At 38.9% G+C, this 23,301-nt stretch overlaps 1 protein-coding gene across 25 annotated transcripts in view; it reads left to right on the forward strand.

The window, feature by feature from the left end:
* The window catches only part of SMAD1 (SMAD family member 1), a 115,069-nt gene that overhangs the window by 25,497 nt on the left and 66,271 nt on the right, over nt 1-23,301 (forward strand). The window contains exon 3 of one of the 25 annotated variants that reach the window (XM_068942180.1): nt 3,356-3,396. The exons of the other annotated variants lie outside the window; for them this stretch is intronic. The gene's annotated coding sequence lies outside the window, so the exon portion shown is untranslated. The remainder of the gene's footprint in view (nt 1-3,355; nt 3,397-23,301) is intronic. 25 annotated transcript variants of the gene reach the window in all.

The raw sequence follows: 23,301 nt of genomic DNA on the forward strand, positions 1-23,301 counted from the left end.
CGCGTGGGTGGCTTTGGAGTTTCTTTGTGGTCTTTCATGTGGTTGAGTTGCTGATGGGCTGTTTTGTCTGCTTTGCCCTCCTGGGTATCAGCTCCCTTTGATTTTGAGGAATTTGCACATCTTTATCCATCTGAGAATACAGTTCTGTGTAAAAATCTTCTGAATTATGCAAAGTGTACTTCTTTATAAGAAAAATATGTCTTATAAATCCATGACTGGATTACAGTTAGATTGCAAAAAAACTCAAAAGCAATAAAGAAACAAAAAACTAGAGATTGAATGTTTTCCTGCAAAATTTCTCAAACTAAATTTTGTGACTGCAGTGTCCAGAAAAGTCCTGTGTAGAAGATATGGTCATACAGAAACAATGGCACTGAACTGTATTTTTTAAACATACTCCCAGATATTTCAAAAACTAGCAACATTTGAAGAGTCCTCTTGTTTTTTCCCTCTCCTTGATCTGTTGCAATTTCTGTCTGCTTCCCTCCACATAATAACTAACACAGAGTTAAAGAGCAAGATTAATCCTAGGCTCCTGAAAATCTTTACTTTGAACTGCTAACATATGACAAACTGTTAAATGCAGAATCTTTGCTAGTTAGTTCTCACTTAATAGCATGTTGCTACCTGTAGCAAGCTGCGGACACTATACTTTCCCTTAAGGTAGATGTTTGTTAAAGAGAAACTTCATTGCACTAGGGTTCCTAACATAACAACGTTTACTGTATAGCAAGAACAAATAAATGTTTGTGGCATCTACAAATATAGTTAATATCAACAGTGATGGCAGAAGGAAGAATATGGTATTTAAGTTGCTTCAGCTATTTAATATGATTAAATTAGAGACAGGTGGGATAAATCTGCAGCATACAGGCTAGTAATTTTTTTCGCTCTGAATTATTTTTGTTCAAATAATCTTTTAAGGGAGATTGAAGCAGCCTTTAGAGTGAACAAGGCACACCGCTCTAGTAAGCAGCATAACTTAATAAATCTTTTTACTACTGTCTAACTCCTAGGCTATAGTATTCTAAATCTTTGTGAGCGGGAGATAAAGGTAACCAAATGGCTCTAGAACAAAGCATTTTTGAAAATAAAAATGGTAGTGATGAAATTGAGAGTATGTTCTTTTGTCTTCCTGATAGACTTATTCCTGTCTAACAGCAAGCTCTGTTTTGGAGGTCTGTTGAAGCTCTGATCCCATGAAGTAGTTTATATTCCAAGTATAAATTTTTGAAATACTGTTAAAAAAACAGCCAAATTCACAAATAAATTAAAAAGTACTAAAGAATTGAGTTTGTAAATGTTCAATTAACACAGCTGTCAGCAATGACGCTCTCTCAAAAGTAGTGCAGTCCATCCATTGATTGTATCAACTGAGATTTGTTGAAAGAGCTGGAGCAAAGACATGGGTTGCAGGCATGTTTTGGTATGCCAGTAAAACCTAGGCTTATCCCCTGACGCAGCCCGTACTCTTGAAAGGTTTGTCTGGTTAAGGGGACTACAGGTGAGAGCTAGCTAGCAGCAAGACTGAGGTAGTGCTAGTAGGTTGAAAGCTGACAATGATAGGGTGAGAATTGTATCTGCTTCTCTTATGGGTGGTATTTAGCTGCTACTTGTGCTCTCCATCTGGATAGTTTAGGATCTTCAATAGCAGTAAAGCAATTGTAGCACTGATTTCCAGAAAGGCTTATATTCTGTCTCTACCTAGTCAGGAAATAGGAATCAGTGTGGGCCTTATTTCTTAACCATTACTCATGGATAGGTGATTGGGATGTCCTATTTAGGGGTATAGAGGGGTACCATAGGCATTGAGTGCTATTTGTCCTCTGGCGCTCAGCAAGCAGACAAGCAGAGAGAGGAAAGAAGAAGAATTTTGGCTCTACCTTCTGACCAAATGTATCAGTCAGCACTGTGGAGCTGAGCTGAGCTGAGCATGGTTATTATAATTTGCTGCTCAGCAGGCAGAGGGTCTCTTACCTTCATGCAGCAAGGGAGGAAAATTGTGCCCCAAAACTGGTGTCTCTGAGTGGAAGTGCCTTCTCAGTGCTACCTCTGATAAATAAACCAGTTTCTGCTCTGCCCACCCATCTAGTTTAAGGGAGGTGCCTTGAGCCATGTGCTAGCCCTAAAAGTGGCAAGGCATGTAGAGTAATAACAGATGTGTTGGTTGCTCTGTCAGAAAATGAACAGGAGTTAGTAGAAATTTTATACTATAATAATTCTGTCTGTATTGATGATAGTTTCACCATTTATCAGGCGGACTCTAGGGAAAATACTGTTTTTCAGTAGCGGTGCATGTGCAGTTGGATTTGGATCTGTCAAGTTAGTGGCTGTATAAGTTGTTCAGACACATGGTCTGTGTCTCCACTTTTCAATTTGTTTTGGTTTTCTTAGGCAGATGGTGTAAATTAGCTATAAAAATATAAAAGGCAGGCAAAAACGCTTACTGATAGTTTCAAGTTTGATGTGGAATCCACACGGACTTGCTCGCGCAGACGCTGAAACTGATATGACTCAGCAAAGATCCTGAAGTACTTGAAATGATTTTCTGCTGCCATTTGCCCATTTCTTGGCATGCAGCGTCAGCCGCACATCTTATTAGCTTCCCAGAAATCTGTGAAATGTTGAGCTCTCATGCTTTCTCTCAGCCACAAAGAGACAGGAGTACTTTAACCATTAGTCTCCTTTAGCAGTCTAGTGAATGTAACAGGAGACTTATCAATACAGAGTTGGGCACCGTGGCAGTTATAGTTTAGAAGTGAGATTTCTGTGATGCGTATATAGTAACTTAACGATAGCCAAAATTTTGCTCCCTCTTTTAAATTTGCTTGACTAATTTAGAAGATATGCCCTGTAAATGACCACAGTATTTAAGGACTGCATGACAGCTCATTAGTGAGTTATCAGGTGTGGCTTTCGGAATACATAAAAGATGAAAAGATTATCTCCAGTTATGGTAAAACATGCACACTATTTTTAATCAATATTGAAAGTAATTATCAAGAGGATTTTAACTGCATCTGCTGACAGATAAATGTACATGAATAATGTACACGGATATACTTTTACTGCTTTGTCAACCTTCTGTTCTGTAAGCAAGTAAGTAGATACATTAAGCAATTTGTTGCCACCATCACCCTGAATTACATATTATATGCACATCTAATAAGCACAGTCCAGACTATGATCTTCTGTTCATCAGTTACATCAATGTGGCCAGCAGTTAAGTTTGAGCTCTGTGATAAAGCATGCAAATTTTCTCTAGCCTTCTATCTTACAGCACATTAAGCATGTGATAGCAGGTGATAATCTAGTATTAACAGTCCCATTTCCCCCCTCTTTTTATGGTCATGAGTGGAATGAGACAGCTCTTGTGAGTCAAGTCCAGCGTCCCTGGTAAGTATCTCTCAAAGCATCTCTTATCTTTGCTGTCTCTTAAAGCTTAAGTTTCAAGAAAGTGGAGACTTTTAGAAAAGAACACAAGGTAATTTAAGTTTTTTTTGGGAGTCTGAGAACAGACTAAGTTATGATACAGACATAACTAGAGTTTAGGAGAGTGCTAAATGCTTTGTTCTGTAATTGAGAGCTGCTGGTTCGAAAAGGGAATGTGGCAGTGCTACTTGCTAAGTATGGCATTCTGAAGGATACCAGTCAAATCTTTTCCTTCAGAATTTGCTTCTTTGCTATTTTACTTGTGACTCTCCTTCCACATCTCCTTAACACAAAGGACAATTCCCTCCTTTTTTCGTCTTGGATGTGTGATAATTGTCAAGATGGCTAGTGATGAAGCTTATTCATGTACTTAGAGCAGGTTATCCTTTGAGAAAACATTCTGTTACATATTAAGAGATGCCTATTTAGGCATGAAGGCCCAGCTTAGCGTTTACAGTTCCCAAAAAGCAGGTAGTTAGCCCAGCCGAATGACTCAGAGTATCTGTATTAGGTACCCAGGCTCTGTGTAGAGTCAGCAGAGAAAAGGAGTTACCTCTGGTCACTTCAGTGACACTTAGTATTACCATGCTCTGTGCTTTGGTTACGGGATGGAGATGATTTGCTCCCCCTCCCCCTTAACAGGGGATGATTGGCCCTCCTGTTCCTGTGTCACATCCTAAAAAGACCACAAAACCTTGAATTTTGGTTACCAATACCATCTTTTCCATACAGACTTTCACATTTAAGTGGGATAGCTGCCATGGAATTACAGTCCATAATCATTTAATAAGCCTCATACATTCTCCCTCTGAAAAATTCTGGCTAAATCTGCAATAAAGACTGAATTTATTAAACATCTCATTTAATATCTTAAAAGCCTGCTACTGTCATGTATTCCCAGAATTGAAATGTGCGCTTTCAGTTATCCACATTTTCTCTTTTTCTTTTTTTTTGTAGTTAGTCTGCATCTCTCAAATACTGATTTGCCACTGAGCTTCTTTATTTTGCAAACATAATGTCAGCACATTTTCAACATATCATAGATATGTGTGTATTTTATATATGATTGTGAAACTTGCTTTGCCAGCCTAGTAACTGCCATTTTTTCCTTCTAAACAGAATAGTGTGAGTATATCTTTCTTCATCTTATTGGTTGTCTATCTGCCATATACATAAGTTCTCAGTTTTCTTCAGAGGAACATACCTTTTCCAGTACTCTACAAACCAAGAGATGTAGCAAGAGGTCGAGGATGATGACTTGTAAAAGATACAATTTTTTGTTAGCTCGCCTTTCAATGGCTTCTACTCCATCCAAATGATCCTTGGATAAGAAAACTTGTGAAAATACTCACACTGGTAGTATCACTTCTGACAGTTAAAAACAATGCTCTCCCCAGGGTGGCTGGAGACAGTGGTACACACCATTTCTTAGTTATTATTCCCCGTTATCGGTGTCCTTTATTAATGATAATTTTTACATAATTGCTTAAGAACAGCAATATGCTTGCCATAAAACAAACATCTGACCTGGCAAGTCTGAATTTAATGGAAAATACAGAAGATTTTGTTTCATTTTATGATGATTTTCTATATAACAAAATATAGCTAGGTATTTTCTAGAAGCAGTATTGAAATTGTGTAGTTACTGAAATACCACAAGCTATCTGCAAGTAAGATTTCAATATAATATATGATGAGCAATTATTACATTTCTGTGCTTGCATGTGACTGGAAGCAAAGCCGAGTGGCTTTTTAATTGGTTGGAAACAGAAGTGCTGAGGTACAAACAGAACTGTCTTTTCTCATCCCTGCCAACAGATAGTGTCAAAGAATGTGTATCAGTATGATAATAGGCTATCTATGTAGGTATGTATGACTTCTGCATGACAGAGCTAAATGACTTAACTGCTATTTCTGTCTTTAAATGTGTGTTTCTGGTACCACAGTCCACTTAGAGTAAATGTACAAATAGGGTTTGGGTTATTCCGCTGCTTATTCCACTCAGTCAAAGGTAAACTGCAGATAGAATTTGTGCCTATGAAGATTGTATGAACTGTTTGTTTCTCTCCTTTTTTAAACAAACCCCTTTGTTATCAGCCATGCCAGTTCAGAAAACAATATGAGTTTGAGTATGAAGTTAAGCATACTAAATTTTATTAACTGCAGTAAATCTCAAACAGGCTTTTTAAATGCTTTGCTGAAACAGGACGGAGTTCTCAGCTCCATTACAATTCAACTGCCTAGAAAGGCTAAGAGTGGAAAGCTTCTTAGCCTATGCAGACAAAATCCACCTTTACTCCTCTGATTTTTCTTTATTTTTTCTTTTAGCATGAATGTAGGATCTTGTTTAGATGCTTTTTAGTACGTTTGAGCATGTAAAAATATTGGGATATTTGCTTGGCTATCAAAGGTTTTTAACCTTACTGCTGAAGTCTGGTTATGTGCCACGGGTAATGGAAGAAAAGTAGCATTCCAAAGTGCTGGAAGGTTAAAGCTTGATCCTTTTGAATATGTACCTAACTAAGGAGGAGTTTATACTTAGCTGTTGCATTTGTACCTACTACTACTTTTTCTGTTTATCTAATTTTTTTCCAAAACAGCTAAGATGATAGATAAACATGTGTACCTCTTTATGAAAGAGATGAAATTCTTTAGTTAGTTCCAGAAATCCAGCTATATATGCAGCTGTGGCCTCTAAGAAGAGTATAAATATAGAACAACACGAACATATAGATTATGTTTATGACTTTTTTTTCTATTTATCTCTTCACTCTTGACTTAATCATGTAACTTCTAAAAATTGTTGCCTATATAATGTTATAGATTATAAATATGCAAGAATAAAACCGCTAGGTTAAAGTCTAGGGTGTTTATTTATCCTGATAAGCAGTAAAATTAAAAATTTCCATTACGTTGTCCCAACAGTAAAGCTAGGAACTGTATTAATGACAAGCTCTTTTAACAGAATTGCTGTTTTAATTGATACTGCCTGGATTCAAACTTTGCAGACTTGTCTAGATCGTTCTGTGTGTGGACAGGCACAGACAGCTCTTCTTTAAAGTATTGACAACAGTTTAGATCGCTCTTTTTTGATTTGCAGATTCACAAAACATTTGTTATGGATGTGCAGCTGTCTGGCTAACAAACTTTCAGTTGCTGATCTTTCTTCCTTATCTTTCGCTGATCCCCTGGAAGTAGTCCACAGACTCCTTGAATTCCACAAGTTCCTGCAGTTATGTGGCTCACGGTTTGAAACCTTCTCTACACTCTAGGCCTAGTAACAGAACTGTTTAAAAAAATTGTCAGAAAGATTAAGTTAATTATCTTGAAGCTCCCTACTGTTTTATACGTGCATAGACACACTCACTTTTATTTTCAGTATAAAACTTTACCTGAAGTTTATCAAAATTTAGTTAATTACAGGTAAATAAAGCTAAAGCTAAAAATTAAAGCAAAATTCAGCAAGTTAAAATATGAAGAAAAAATTCATGAACATTTTCCAGCTTGTTTTCTCTTGTTTTTAATCAGTATTTAGAACTAATAGGTTTTAAGAATGCTTTGAACACCATTCCTTCGAGGACCACAGAAGCTGTGTAGTTGCTGTGGCCTCTGCTCAGGATGACCTCTTAAGGCCTCTTCCAGGGCTAAAGAGCTATTTTCAGTCCTTCTCAGTCTCAAGATTTCAGCCATTGGCTTACAGTTGTTCTACAGAGTTACAAGTTATTGTGTGAATTTGGAGCAATTTTAATGTGAAATCCAGGCTGTTTCAATGACAGATTATTAGTATTGGGAAAAATATATAACAATTACTCTTTTATTTGAGCTTTCTTGAACAAACTATGTCACATTTTCAATTCAAACAGTGTGTAATTTTGACATCTTCAATTTCATTACACAAAGCTAAACAAGGAATATTTAGAGTAAGATCAAGCAAGTAATGAAAGGATTTTTTTTCATATTCTCAGTAGTAAAACCATTACAAATTACATTTTTACTTAATCTGAAACAAAAAGCTGCTAACATATAAGTTAAAACATACTTTACATTGCGCTAACTACAGGCTTGAGATTTTTTGCTGAGATTTGAGAGATTTAAACATCATCTTCCCACAGATTTTGCTGTGAACCAGGCAACTAAAAAACTGCTGAAAATCACACTCTATGCTTGTCTGCAGAGCAATGTTGGCCAGAATAGCTATTCAGAGTAATTATGTATACATATACTGTCTTCCAAAATAAATCAATGATTTTCTGGAATTAAAATGTCACAGTGGGGAGTCATTCCAGACTTATACCATCAAAGCTATTTCAGAGTAGCTGAAGCTGAATAGAAGCACTATTTAGTTTTCCCATGCAGGCATACAATGGTGTCCATGCTTGTTTCATTGGCTTCTCGGATTAAGACTCCTCCACTTGCTCCTATAAACTAGATTTTTAAAATAATATAAATAAATATAAATGAAAAGTCTCAATCACATTACACTAACAACAAATATTAGCTCAGAGGCTAGATCATTTAAAAACAGTCATCATTCTGAAATGTTACCTCTCTCTTAATCTCCACCATAAATATATGGTGACCCTCTTTCTTTTCCTAACATCTGCCACTTACGTATCTCAGGTTTCATGTGCTGTAAGCAAAAAGTGACCTTACACAAACTAGATTGACTGTGTAGTTTGAGCAGAAATCTTTACTTATTTCACATGATAAGAATTCTCAGTACTTCCACACTATATGTTTTTAGCGTTTGAATTATGTTTTTTTTAAATATTAATAGAAAAGCAGGAGTTTATCCCAATATGGGAACTGTAGGAAGAAACAGGTGTGGCTGATGACACAAACTCTGGCTGCTGGTGCTAGAATTAGTGGCTGATGAAGATCTAGAATCTAATCATCTGGAGCATGGTTAAAATACTTTAACAGAAGAACCACTCGCATGAAGACAGAACTGATGCATGTAGCCTAACATTCATTTGGGAGCAGCAGTGACCTGGTGTGAGTACTTAGGTAAAGAATGTAAGAATAAGCAACCATATGGTGAATATTCACCTGTTAATCCTCTCAACTAGTCCGCAATCTCATTCAAAACAAGCTGGAAATACAGGTGACCCTTGCAGCAGTGTACTGGTGCATTCTCAATGTTACAATGTTCACAAATGTTACTCCATTCGAATGATAAGTCAGCATATGATATGCCAGTCCAAACAGAATCATCACATACTGACTCTGGAAGTTAATTCAGAAAACTAATGTGCCAAGGCCAAAGGGAAGCCAGTAAGATAAACCAGACATTCAAGGTCAAAACCCAGGAAAATAATGGCTATGTTATTCAGGCCAAGTGCTTGAATGAGATGGGCTAATCTATGACTACATGTCAGTGAAGACTGGGATTAATTTTCCTGTCAGTTTGCATCTTACTGTTGTTTAACGTAGTGTCCAAGAATGTGCAAGATCTGACTGAGTTTTTTCTGATAGCTGAGGCAAAGTCTCTCCTCCCTCTGGATTCCAACATGTTTAATAATTTTGTGCTTTAGCTGTTCCCTGAGATGGGATACATACAGAGACATTTTCAGGGTCTCTTGTCCTTAGTACAGTCCCTTTCTACAAAACTTACAGGAATGTGATTATCTTGAGACCTCTGTCCTTTCTCAGATTTGGCTGCAATTGCCCCGTGGATGCAAATGTTATTCAAATTGGAAGAAAGACGCACACAGAGACAGTTTGACCGTTATGATTTTTTTCCATTAGGACAAAAGAAAAATAAATTTTATTAGTAATACTTAATAACTTCACAAAGTCCTCATCTTTCTGAAACTCTTAATGGTAAAGAAAATATCTTATGTATTAATGCAACATCCCCATCCTTTACTTTCTCTGAAATGGCATTGTGGCAGAATAATCACTGTTGACATGAGGACAGTTGTACAGCCTAAAACCAAAATTCTATCACTGAGTTAAAAGCAAAAGCTCTCATTCTCATACTGTGCCTTTAGCTTAGTAAATACGAGCAAAGGAGAAATATATTTTTGTTAAAATGAGAGGTATCAAAGGTCTTAGCGGGTGCTGCCGACATGTCTGGATACGCTCACCCCACATGCATCTAATTGGTTCCTCTACAGTTGTACTCAAATTATGACAGTGTCCTAGACTGGGGATCCAGAGTTAACAAGAGAGGCATGTATACACTTTGAGTGGTATTTGGGAGTGCTGGCAGTGCCTTTCAAAAAGGCAAGATGTCGCCATCTGTGGCATCTTTACTATATTTAAGGGAAATGGCTACTTATCATGCTCTTTAACTCTAATTTGAGAAAGAAGAATAGTGCTTGGAACATGTCTCTAAAAAGTTGCCAACCCTTTTCCTCTCTTAGCCATATGGGTATCTTTTTCATATGTTATTGTTTTTATTAGTCTGCATCTCTGGATGAGTTGCTTTGGAAGCTTTTTGGTCTTACAGCAAAATCATTAAAATTATTGTCACAGTTATTACCTTTATTAGTAGTCAGAAGGAAGATAAAGTATCACCTGGAGACAGAGGCTAGCATTCTGTAACTTCCCAAAGCCCATGGCTGCCCATCCTTGTCTGATTTGTGAGGCCTGGAATACAGAAGAGATTTCAGAATGTTGCTAGTCTTTTTCCTTAGAAAGAGAGCCTTGAAAATAGGCCATGATTAAAATGCAGTCGCCAAAGTTTAAAAATGGTCACAGATTTTTTTGAGAGCTCAAAGGTTATTCACAGTTCTCTGTGAGAAACTTAGGCCTGGAAAGAAAAATATAGCTACATATCATGGGATTGTAGGGAAGACAATCCATGAAGCTATCAGTGAGAGAGAGCATCAGGCTACCCCAAGCTCCCTAACAGGTTGAGAGAAAGAGCATCTTAGTAACGCAGGAGGCAGTGTGGCCAGGTACAGCAGACAGCTCTGATAGTGACTGTCTAGCTGATCTATTCTAAGTAATACAGGCCAAAACACTCAAAGGACATAAAATTGCATGGAGTATAGTGTTACTGAGAGTGTATAAGGACACCAGAAAAAAGCTCACCAGTTTATTTCTCTTCCACTTCTACAGCTATTTGGGAGTAAGTCTAGGGACAGGTCTGCACATTTTGGCTAGAGAGGTCAGAGTGTGCTGCGAAGGGATTTGTAGCCAACATAGCCATACTGGCAAAAAAAATCTATTTCTGATGCAGTTATACTTGTGAAATTATTGATTTTGATATGATTTTGATTCTGGAAAACCAGAATAGATAATAAGGCTACAGGTGCAGTTCTGCAGGCATAAGCTGTGACTTCACCAAGACCATTTTGCTAGTATTGTCTCCATTATAACATTAAAGCCTTCTACAGGTAGGTCTGGCCTACGAGCTGTTTGAAATGTATATGCTGTCAGTGAGTCTCCAGAAAAAGGCAGAAACCAGTAGCCAAGAGCAGGAATGCCTGATTTCATATTTTCCTTTAAGAAATAAGCTAGACAACTAGCTTTCATCTGAAATGGCACAACTACAGCTGCTGAATGTATGTAGACTGACTATTGTACCCTTTGGGGTCCCTCTTGCCTCCTGAGTGTTTTTGCTGTCACTGTATCTTGGCTTGCCTGACTGCTTCTTCAGAACTTGCTCTTTAATTATGGTGACACTTACTTGTTGGGAAGTGGATAGCCAAACACTGAGATACGAGAACGAAGTAGGCAGGTTTGAAAATCTAGGCTCTCCAGCTTAATCCAGAGACAATATACTGGCATCAGTGAAGTACTAAAGATAGTACTAAATAGGACTAAAGAGAGTAAAAAATACTAAAGAAAGCATTAGAGCTTTGTTATTGGCCATATTTTATTGTCTCTTTGATTTTTCTAAAGTGATGTTCATCATTTTCTGCGAGTCACTTTTGATGAAGTCATTTTCCAATTAACAAGGTAACTCTGTGTGTACTCATGTCTGCCTTACAAGTCAAGGTGTACAGCAGCATGGAGCTACAGCTACTCCACTGGTAGCTGGGTGACATGGTTCAGAGCAAGAACATCATGAGCTGAATGATACTACCAATGTTAAATCAAACTACATGTGGAGGTATCATTAAAGACATTCAAAACACATGATCAACTGGAGAGGAAAGGGTATAGGGTCGGCTTCTCCCATCTAAGGCAACAGCTGAAGGTAGGTATTACATGTTGCGGAACTGGAAGTACTCAAGATAGAGGAATGTATTTGTGTGTTGTGGACAATATGAAACACTATAGACAGTTAAAATTTGTAGTTGAATAAAGTAGAATTCAGGTGAATATGTAGGCAGCCTCTCTTCATCCTTCATTGGTGTTAGCCCAGGCCCCAGCTTGTTTGGAGAATTGTTATTTGAAAATATTGTGTATGCCTGCAGTTATGCCAAATGTCAGTAGTGTGGATCAACTAGTTAAAATGATGCATCGTTTACAAAGTGCTTAATTTCTCATTTGCTTACTACAGTATATGAATAAACATCAAGCCATGGTCTACACTGAAGAAGAACTTTTCCACAAATTCTGAACACTTCTAACCTGTATTTGTAAAAGAGATTTAAAAATCCTTGTTGGTTTGTAGTTTCAGCTCTGAAGACACATTGCATTTGCAAAGTGTTTATCAGTTTATGAGACATTTCATCTGTTTGTTTCTATTGCAAGATACTAATGTCTCCCAGGCTTTGTTAACACAAGGGTTTCCTTTCAACAGCACTGTGGGGAAAACATAACTGCATTTGAATATTGTCTGTATGACAGCTTCCTCAGGCTCAGCAGCTGACAGCTATACTGATGAAGAGTTACAGATTCAGAAAATCTCACAGTAGGCAAGGTGCTGCTGACTTTAATAGAAGTTGCTCACACGATGACGACAAGGATTATTTTTCCCATATAAAGAAAGACTTGTTTAAGAAAACGGGTCTTCAGAAAGACTTGTTTAATTACAAACAAGGTGTTAGGTTTTTTAAGAATAAGTTATCCAATTCACACTTGTGCAAAGTCAGAATCAATTATTCAAGAATTTTTGTCACTAAAACATTAAGTAGATTAGCAAAACAAAACCATTCATAGCTCAAGGTCCTTTCTGCCTGTGGCAACTTTTAAACAAACCCATTTCTGAGTTTTGCCTTTGCACCTTTTTCTCTAGACTGATTAACCAATGTTTGTTGTCTGTAGTTTCGCAATTTCCACTTCTTGGAAGATATGTAAATTGAGGCAACTTCATTATCTTCAGCTTTGTATTTCCCTGAAAAAAAGCATAAGGCTTACTGTTAAGGTTATGTGTGAAAAGCCACCTTATGTGTAAAGAGCTCAGCCTTCTGTCTTTGTTTTGATGTGGGTGTGGATTAAGCTTTAAAAAAAACTGTTAGTAAAGTTCACACTACTTAATTCTGTTGTGAAGACTTGCTTAAATAGGAACTTTCTAAAATAAGAAGTAATTCAAATCTTCTCAATAATCAAACATATTTTAATTTCTTATATATAGCTCATTGACACTCACTTGGGAGCCTTTGTTTAGTTTAAATACTGCTTCCATCAAAAAGGAGTCCCATTTTTATAATTGAAAGCTTGGATTTTTTTCCTGTCTCTATCGGTTGTTCTAATAAAAGACATTACCTCTCCCCACAAACCTTGCTTTATTATATTAAAAAGCATGGCAGAAATAGAAGGAATTCAAGAGATCATTATGGAGAGATTTCTGAATGATAGACCATAAAGATCAGGACTGATTTAGAGAGGGAGCCAAATACCCGTCAGAGGTATAACAAATCAGAAAAAAAAAAAAAAGTAAATAAGTTGAACACACCTGATTACCTCTGGCACTTGCTTTTCTTTAGAAAATATTTTTTTGTCTCCTCTTTACTTAAAATTCCTCTGTCTTTATTGTGCATTAACTTCTGGCCTCTTTTGCAAGAACAGATGAATTGTAGTAGTTGTCTTTTGTAAACAATATGCAAAGTTCTACTAAGATGTCAAATTTAACTTTGTAACTGAATGTAGTCTTTCAACTGAGTGCTGATTTTCTTCCTTTACATAAGGCCTAAAAGAAGCGGTTTGCGTTGTTCAACAGTGATCAGATCAGAAGCTGATTAAGAAGGATATGGAGAGGGCCTCATCCAATCTCATCTGCTGAGAGGAGATTTGCAGTTTGGTGGAATTTAATGACTATTTGGTTCTAACCATTAGCTGCCTTCTGAGGTATGGTGTATCAGACTGCACATCACAGTGTGAAAAGAGAAAGTATTCATTGCTCTTCCTGGGTGCTTGGCAGTCTTGCCCATATTTTCAGATACACACTTCTTGTTTTGTGCTCTGTTATTTATTGTGTAGTCTATAGGATTTATACTTGGTGGTATAAGGAAGGATAGAAGGATAGAAAAGCTAATGACAATTGGTTTGGCCTTTCAGAAAGCACTTAAAGTAGCCAAAACCAAGTAGCCAAACCAAGTAGTCAGGATGCCTTCTGCATCTAATTGCCCTGGAGATACATATAGAAAGGGCATGGCAAGTGCAAGACTAAATAGATCCTTCAGGATGAACCTTTGTCAACTGTCCTGACGTCTGAAATGTACGTTGCTCTGATCTTTTTCCTTGCAGCAGCTTAAAGCCTGGTGACCAGATTAAAGTTTGTCTCACTGTATTTGTGTTGCATCGGGAATGCTGTTTAAATTAATTTTATTGTGGACATAGTAGGAGAGCATACAATATTTTCTTTGAAAGGAGAGGGATTAAGTTTTACCAGGAAGCTTTTGTGATCTGAAAACTACTTGCAAGCTTTCATAAGGCCTTTCCTTTCACAGTCAGATTACCTGTCGCTTTCTACATCTACATGTTTATATCATTCATATTGCAAACATACAAAGGTAGGTCGTCATGATTTGTAGTTAGGTCTAGGGTTTTGGGACCCAGGAGCTCTTATTGTCCAAGACCAGCTCCGTCACTGATTTCGTGAATAACCATGGGCAAATGATTTGGTCTTTCAAATTCAGTTACTGCATTTATAAACAGGAATAACATCTGAAGAGGTTATACATGAGTCTTGGTTTAGGGAGGCAGGCACAGAATTTTCCTTATGCTAAAGGGTGACTGACGTTTATGTCAGAGAGGTATTACAGGCAAAGTTGTTACAGACTGTGAACTCTCTGGAGTATCAGTGGGCTTAGACATGAGAGGTTTTTTGTTTGTTTGTATGGGTTTTTTTGGCTATAGTACTCAGGAGAGCCAAGCTTGGCTTGTCTTATTCATACATTTGACACCAATGGGACTAGTGACTCATAGACTAGGACTAGCAAAATGTTGCCCTGTGAGGATAACTTCAGGCAAGATGCAATGGAATTTTACCATTTCTAGCAGTGCTAATGCTAATGGCAATCCTGGTGAAAAAATACTGCACGTAGAGCTGGAAAACTAGAGGCATCTGTTATTAATTTTGATTTATGAAGATTTAATAAGTTATTTTTCATTATTTCTAACAAGAATGATAGCTATAATTCCCTGCATTAAGATTAAATGTTCCCATTTTCACCTACAAATCTGTTCAGGTTTTTCATATTCACCAGGCTAAACCTGTCTGGTGAATTACACACCACTGCATCCAAATTACAGAAACGATTGTTAAAAAAAAAAGAAAGAAAGAAAGAAAGGAAATGAAACCTCCTTTCAACTAGCTTATCCTGTATATTTAAATTGTATCTTTGTAGAGCCTAGAAAAGCAAACACTTTAACCATTCAATTGATATCATGAGTAATTAACTGTTAGCAGTGTTCTCAGGAAAAGTGTGACATTTTGTTAATGTTCTACAGGAAAGTATAAATGTAACCAAAGGAAAAGTTTGCCTTGGGAATCACAGAGATAGCTGGCAAAGAAGAACAGATGTCGATTGTAACGTGAAAAAAAAAGGAAGTAAGATTAATTGCTAATACATTTCCTAGCATTCACCTTTGTAGTCTCAAACCTTGTAGTAACATCTCCTCCAGCCTGTGAAAAAGCAGAGGGCTCTGACTCCCTTGACTTCAGTGTATTTGTACCAAAGACATGTTCAATGGTAATGTTTGATGTTAAAATGAAGGAGTATTCCTCTTATGAGTTCTCAGAAGTAATTTCCTTTTCTAGCTGGATTATTTCCGTTTGACTTATCCAACACAAAATTATTATTATTTGGTAACTTCTAAGAGAGAACTCAGTAGTAACTGAAAGTAATATCTCTGTTTTGGTTCTCTCATACTGACCACGGCCCCTCTTAGAAGATACTGCTCTGACAGCAAAAAGAAAAGGATTATGACAAAGAAGTGATACAAATCTTATAGAGAGCTTGTAAGTGCCAGGACAACGTTTCACAAAGGAGAACACTGCATATTCCAAGCAGGCCACAGATCTTAAGTGAATTGCAGTCTTGCACTTTTGTTGGGCCTGGGTATCACCACCCCAGGGAGGCCAGCCTAATATTTGAAGAAGCTTTGAGGAGGGAGAGAAAATAATATGCATATCCTGGGAGGAAAGAAAAGAGAGTATAGCAGAGGGAAAGGCAACTATAACTGGAGAGAGTCTGAGAAGACAGTAGACAGCATAGTAATTTGGACCGTTGGTATAACATTGGTCATGGGAAAAGCCCTTGCTTTCAAGTGATTGGAGTCATAAGAATGATGACAAAGGACCAAATGTGATGTTAAAAATGTAAACACAAAGCTCTGTGTAACTCTGCCTGTGAAACTAGCAGGTGCTCGCACTGGGGACATGGGGAAGGTGGCTACCCTGGGTAAGGATGCAGAAAGGCTAGGAAAATTCTCTCCAGCTTTCATCTTTCCCTCCTCCTTTTCTGTTTCCCATTCTCCCCTCCTGAAAGTTTCCTTCCTTCTGGCAGTATGCTGAATAGTGTGACATTTCTACCAGGCCCCTGAGGATGCGTGGAAAGGACGGGGAACAGGGAGGAGGTGTGCAGCTGGGGCTGAGCTGCCTTCTGCTCATGCATGCAGTGGTGCTAATGGACTGCTAAGAAACTGCCCCATCCTGCCCTACGCTCAAGCAAGCCATGCCCATGCACAATGCTCCAGGCCCAGCAGTGCCTCCTCTTCTTGAGAGAGCCCAGGCTCACCAGTCCAGGCAAGGCAGCTGTGGGACTGAGCTATGAGGAGCAAGGCTGTAGGGCAAGAGGCAATTGTCTCAGGAGGTGTCTTTGCAGGCAAAAGATGCAGATATTAGGGAAATGAAGGGAAGGTCCCTGGAGGCAGTGCTTTGATGAGGCTCTGAGGAGTGCAGAAAGCCTGCTAGAGGTGCAAGGGGCTCTTACTGGAATATGGGGAGTAGAATTTGAAGAGCTTTGCCTGATGGAGCCTGCACATACTTTGCTGTGTACTTTTTAATACAAAGACTTGAGGCAGGCAGAACAGAAAATGTGTCTTGTTTCACTCAAAGAACCTGGGATACCTAGGTTGAGGCAGGCATGAAAATGGAGGTACAAATACATATTTGTAAGTAAGTGAATGGGAATAAGATAAAGGAAAGGGGGAAGGAATTACAGGAAAGGAGAAGGGAGCACAGTCAAAAAAGTTTGAAAACTGCTGTGTAAGAATGTGTGCAGCTCCACTCCTGTGTGCGTTGCTAGTATGCTGATAGCAAAAACAGAACGAAGAATGATGACAAAAGCATAGAAAATGTGAACAGTATCTTTAAAGAACAAAGGAGAGGGAAAACTTCATAAAGCTGAACTGATTGTCATCTGCAAGTCGCATCAGCCTTGAACTCATTTTGACTCTCGCTTTAAATGCCTGGCAGAGACTCCATTTCGGAAAGCGAGGTTAGAGGTAAAGAAATCAGTGACTGGTAGCTAGCCTCTTAACTGAAAAAGTGGAACCTTTTCCCTCTATTTAAGAATAGAAGAAGGAATTCTCCCTGTTTTGGTTTCCCCAGACATGATGTTTGGCCATGTTAAAATACTTGGAGATAAAACCTTTTATGTAAGCAGTGCACCACTGTGACCCTGCTGTGCCACTACAGTGGGGAGCTGACTTGATTGCAAAGTTGTGTCTTTCTGTGATATGAAGTATTTAGGAAGTACGCTTCCTTTCTTTGTGAGATAGATCAGTGAACAAATGTAGCTTTTTAGAATACTCTGCAAGACCTGCACTTGCGTTACTTAAGACAGATTAAGTGGTTGACCTGCCTTTGTGGGCTGCTAACGGTGTGGGAGCAGCAGTCAAGTAGAGGAATGCTTTATGCCACCATTTCTGCCTAATCCGCATAGTTTTGTGAAATTGAAATCTGCATGATTTAGGCTTAGGAATGGTTAGATTGGAACATTTGAAAGTTCCTCAAAATCTTTCCTTCTTACTGACTCAGTTTCTTTGGAGTTTGCAGATTGCTTTTCCCACCGTCACTGATCTCTGGCTAGTATTGGCCTTGCCATTGACTGTATCAGGTAGAAAAAGCAAAAGCATGATTCAGTGAATTGTCCCGTTTATTGGTAAAGTTGGGATATTAGCCCGTGGCACCTCACACTTTTTTGGAGTGCTTGTCTAGACTCAGATAAAAGATGAATTTAAGAATCTATTAGCTAACTTCAACCTAATTATCTAATCCCATGAACTATTGTGCATGCTAATGTACAGTTTACCTTGTCAGTAACAGAAATTTAGACTGTATTAGAATTCACTGGCTAATAGGTAATAAAGCATCCACTGTATTATCATACAAAAGGCAAAATTGGACTAGTTTGGGGCAGATAATCTAAAGGAGAGAATTTTGAATCTTCATTAGTTCTTTGTAGTAGAGACCTAATCACTGAAAATTTACCTTGTGGTATCTTTGGACAAAAGTGTATGGTTTTGCTGTCCTCTTTACATCTCTGAGCTCTGGCACTTTTTGTGCAAGCTTGGGATGCAGACAGAGGATCAGCTGAGCCACCCTAACAATTCATTTCCTGTGAAACGTAGCAGTCTCATTCTCTTTCCTCCACCCTTTCCATCGCTCTTGGCCATGACACTGTTTGCCCCCAGCTTTGAACCATTTCTGAAATATATTGCATGCTCTTTGTTCAGATTAGTTGCCACCAAAAAATAGACACTTTTTTTCATGGATCAGTTTTATCCTAGGTTAGTGATTTGAATTGACTCAGGGAACAGGTCTGACAAGCTCCAAAGACAGAAACAAACAGGTAAACAGTGTAATTGCGCTGCTGGGAGAAGAGCAGGGAGACTAGGTGAGCAGCAGTGGTGAGCTGTTAGATCCTCTTATCCTGTCTTTTTTAACTTCATTTCCACATGTTGGAAGGTCTAACAAAGCAAAAGTGTTCTGACAACAGTGGAATCCAAAAGGATAATATGTTGACAATTCTCTTTCAAGTCCCACTCACAAAAAGAGCCCCTTTCACACAGGTCATGAGAAGGCAGAAGGCTACTTTGCTGGCCTGGGTGTCTTGATTTGGTTTAAATGTATTGAATTCCACTAGGCTTCTTTCTTAGGAGGCACAGAAAGCAGGATATCTCCCAGATATCACTTAACTGTGGCACCAAACTGACACATTGCTCAGAAATAATTGAGCAGCTCTGTGACTTTATCTCTTTCCTACTACTGAAGTAGTTAACAACCTTGACATGTAAATTATCCTCACTATGTGTTTAGTAAGGAGCAGAAATCATCTCTCCTGAGCAAATGAGTACAGTCCACCCAAGGAACCATTACACATACACCCCAAGACTCGCTCCCAGCTACTTGGTTTGCAAATTATATGCCCTACCTCTTTCTTATCAGACTAGGAGCCATATTTCATCGACAGGAAAACTATCACAGACACAACAAAGTCGGTAACATTTGTAAGATAATTGCAACCCTTTCATCTAACATTCACTGTCGAAAGACTGGTGGCTGACTCATCATTACAGTACACCAGTTTTCATACTCGCTATGTATAGAATCTGCCACTGTGCAGATTTCACACTGGGTGTACTATTTGAACATAGCAGATTTACAGTCTACACAGCTCGGCATACTTTCCCGTTGTACTTGTCAGCTCAGTGACCCTGGCAGTCAAAGAAGACAACAGCAATGGGAATCTCTGACACTATTTGCAACTTCTGTATCCTTCCCAGTCAGATGAATAAGTACCTGCCTTTGGGCTCCTGCGGTGTGTGTCTGGAGCCAGTTTAACTGGTTCAGATATAGCATGGTCTGCTGTGTCAAAGCCAATAACGCCTGAGGCACCCAGGACAGCCTGTTATGCCTGTTAGTAGAGTAGAAGGTGGGTCACCCTCTCAATGGCTTTTTTTTCCCATGTTAGATGGTCCTTTTAAGATGGTCACTTACTGATTCAGAAGCCATGGGTTGTTTAATGACCGTTTAGCTGAGTTTGAGACTGTTTTAAAACTTTTGTTGCTTAAAAATACAAAATATGCTTGCATAAATAACAAGATGGACGGAAAGTTTCTATTTCTTAGAGCTATCTACTATTATTGACTTTAACATAGAAATCAAGTGCCCGTTTTCTGGTGCAATGGAGGAGGAAGCTCAAGGAGGGGAATATGCCATGGGGGAACAGAAAGGTACAGTAAGCAAAATGCCTACAAATGACTTTTCAATCATGGTTTCACTCATATCAGCTATTTGTTGAGTTTCCTCTGAAATTATATGCGGCTCCTGAGACAGGGCTTTAGTGCAAAATGTACATCGGCATATCCTTAACTCGTAGGTACATGAATCGCTCATGGAAGTCTGTTACTTACCTACGTGGCTGAAATAAGACACAGGATGTAGTTTCACAACATTTTTAGCTGACATAAGCCAGCACTGCTGCCAAAAGAGCATGAGGATTCAGTGAGATGATCCAGCTAAGCCAAACTAAGAGGTCACTGCTGCTGAAAGGGGATGGTTCTTCTGTCAGCCACCCAACCTGCATCTTTGCTGATGGCTGTGCACTCCTTACACATCTTGCACTGCCTGTGCTATGCATCTGACCCTTCAGCGAGCCATTTAAGCTCCCATGCAGTCAAAACACAGAAACAGTTGCCTAGTGGTTTAATGAGCTTACTTGGCTCGATGCAAGGTCGCCTGAGTTTTAGAATTGGCTGCACACAGAAAAAAGGGCATGGCTCCACAGCTGCAAACAGGTGGAGAGAAGAGAGGGGGACGAGGGTGTGCGACTGATGTTTTTGGCAGCAGCAAGCCATTAGATTGTCTCAGCTGCATCTTCTAGCTGCACCCGGAGCTAACCCTGCTGCAATTCCACCTGGCTCTTGCCTTCTGCTTCCCCACCACCTTCCACCTTGTGCCGGTGCCAGCAATCGCAGAGCCAGCTGATGAACTGTTCTGGGGATCAAAGCCAAACCAGCAAAAACATTGTTTAGTTTTAACCAGGATCAGCAGTACAAATAAGTGCAATAGGGACAGGAGAGAGTGGGGGATGGGAGTGGAGGGAAAGGCTTGGGAATTTTTCAGTTGCAGTGACCGTGTAATGTGTTAGTGAAACTATATCCCTGAAGGCCTGATACTGTGGCTGAGCCCTAGACAATGAGTTGTAGTGTGTTTCCAGAGCATATCTGCACGAAGCTCCAAGGGGAAAGGCAGTGGATTTCTCTGCTCCACATTTTGTTCGCTCACTTCTTCCAAAGGGTAACTTGACCCAGTTATAACCCAGTTATCCATCTCAGGCAATCCCCGATTTCTCTTCCTATTAAAAAAACACCCTATGATTTAGTAGGGAATGTGTAAATGAATGATGTTGTCAAACAAGTGAAAAAAATGCACTGGCTTTGGCTTTTTGAAATATATCTAAACTGCTTGGTTGCTAGATATCTGTTTTAAAGCATAATAACTATTATTGAAACTGAGACAAACACAACATGATGCCAAAAAATAAACTGAATTCAGTGTAGATTTTGCATTTCTAAGTTCTGTTTAGCCAGATTGTCTGTTTTCAGTTCCAAATCATCACACAACAAAGAGATTTAACTTCTCAAGAAATGCTAGATTTACTTGAAAGAACTATACAGATATTAAGAGGTTATTGGGTGTGTTTTTGTGTTGACTTTAATGGCTGAAGTTTAAAAGCTTGAAGTTTAGCGTACACGAGGCTAAGGAGTGTAGAGAAAAAATGGAAACGCTGCATTGATATGTGAATGTAGTTCATGCATTAACTGTAGAGCTGCAAACACACTTGCTTTTTCTTAAAAGTGACTCAGATAAGCTACCTCACACAGAGTTGTAATGATATGACTGAGGAGACAGTAGAGGATAGGAATAAGGTGTTGGGGTTGGGAAGAGGAATGAGGTAATAGCCAGGGCCTTGAAAGAAATGTCTGTATAACCATAACCTGAGGGGCTGGGGGGCTGCAGTCAGAAAGGCAGAATGAGCGGTGGCAAGGAGGGCAGGAGTAGAAGCAACACGTTAAGCCTGAGCTGTGTTCGGTGAGATCACACCTCAGCTGTAGCCTTGCTTATGAGTATTTAGAATAACAACTCTTCTATTTACTGATGGAAAATAGCTTTTTGTGCCACATTACAACCTCTTTTCTAGAATTCAGTGAATAATTCACAATAGAAAATGAAACCAACTAATGTAGTCTTTTCTGATCTGTGTGACGGTTTATTTCCTTTGACGCTTAAAATTATTCTACAACATTTTATGCATATTTATAATGCTCTTTGATAATTTTTTTATACCTTTGTTTAGCTGGCTGTTATTGGCCAGGTAATACTATTTTAAGGTGCTGATATTTCTTCTGTCACCCCTATGCTTGGATTGGAAGATAAACTCAGCTTCTGCTGATGTTCCTGCAGGACATTGAGATTTGCTTTCTCTCTCTCTCTATATGTATATGTATATGTATGTATACAAGAGGAGCTTCCATGTTCATGGGAAACAAAAAGAAGGGTCGAGAAGAAGGAGGAAGAAAATTAATTTTAAAATTAAATTTTCTTTAGTTTTGTATGGGTTTTTTTTCTACAATATTCACCTTTCTGCCTTCCCTTGCTCTATGTCATCTGCTACCAACTGGATTTCTGTTTCAAAGCTAACGCTTGGAATCACTGCCTGCCTGAGTTCAGGGTAATTCAAAGATGAATTTTATGGGAGTTAGAGCTATAGATTTCACCAAGTGAGATGCAATAAATTATTGTAAGTCAATCAAAATTTGGTCCAAGTGAGCCTAAATCCAGACTATTCATTCTGCCCCAAGACTTCATCCATCATGCCAGCTTAAGCCCAGCTGGCCATGTACTATAAACAGCTTTTAGAAATGGACCATCTTTGGGCAAGGTCCACTCTATTGTAAGAAGCAAGAAGAGAAGAGTTTTTTCACAAAGGAAATAAATATCGAGAGGTAGGCTCATACCATCACATTGCTAATAATAATGATGAAAATTAACACTGCATGGTATTGGAACTATTTAGAAAGCGTATCCTCAGTGAACATACTGATTTCCTTCAGTAAGGCCGTTGAACTACTTCAGACCCTATCTGGTCTAGAGAGTTTATCTGTCTCTGCCAGTGTTTGCCACCAAGCACTTTCCCTCCCTGTAATCTGTGAATTGAGGACCTCAGCTCTACAGAATAGCCTTTCTGTACATTACAAGGCTCATTTCTGGAGGGCTGTGCCTATGGAGCAAAGGCCAGCACTGCTTGCCAAGGAAGGGGCCAGGGTGCTGTGGCCTGCAGGTTACAGTCTGTACCAGTCTGGCCTCTGATTGGGCCGGGACCCTGTTGAGTGCCCTGATCCTGACTGAAGTTTTATGTGCTCTGAGCAGCAAGGTGGTTGCCTCTCTGTATTTTCCAGTGCCTTTACACTGTCCATTCAGATGCTACCGTGGAGGCCCAGGTACTTCCTCCTGAGTTTTTTCCGGGATCGTTCTGGACCTGAAAGTTTCTGAGACCACCATTGTTCCTGAGCGAT

The sequence above is a fragment of the Struthio camelus genome, chromosome 4 (genome assembly GCF_040807025.1).
Source record: "Struthio camelus isolate bStrCam1 chromosome 4, bStrCam1.hap1, whole genome shotgun sequence".
Lineage (NCBI taxonomy): Eukaryota > Metazoa > Chordata > Aves > Struthioniformes > Struthionidae > Struthio > Struthio camelus.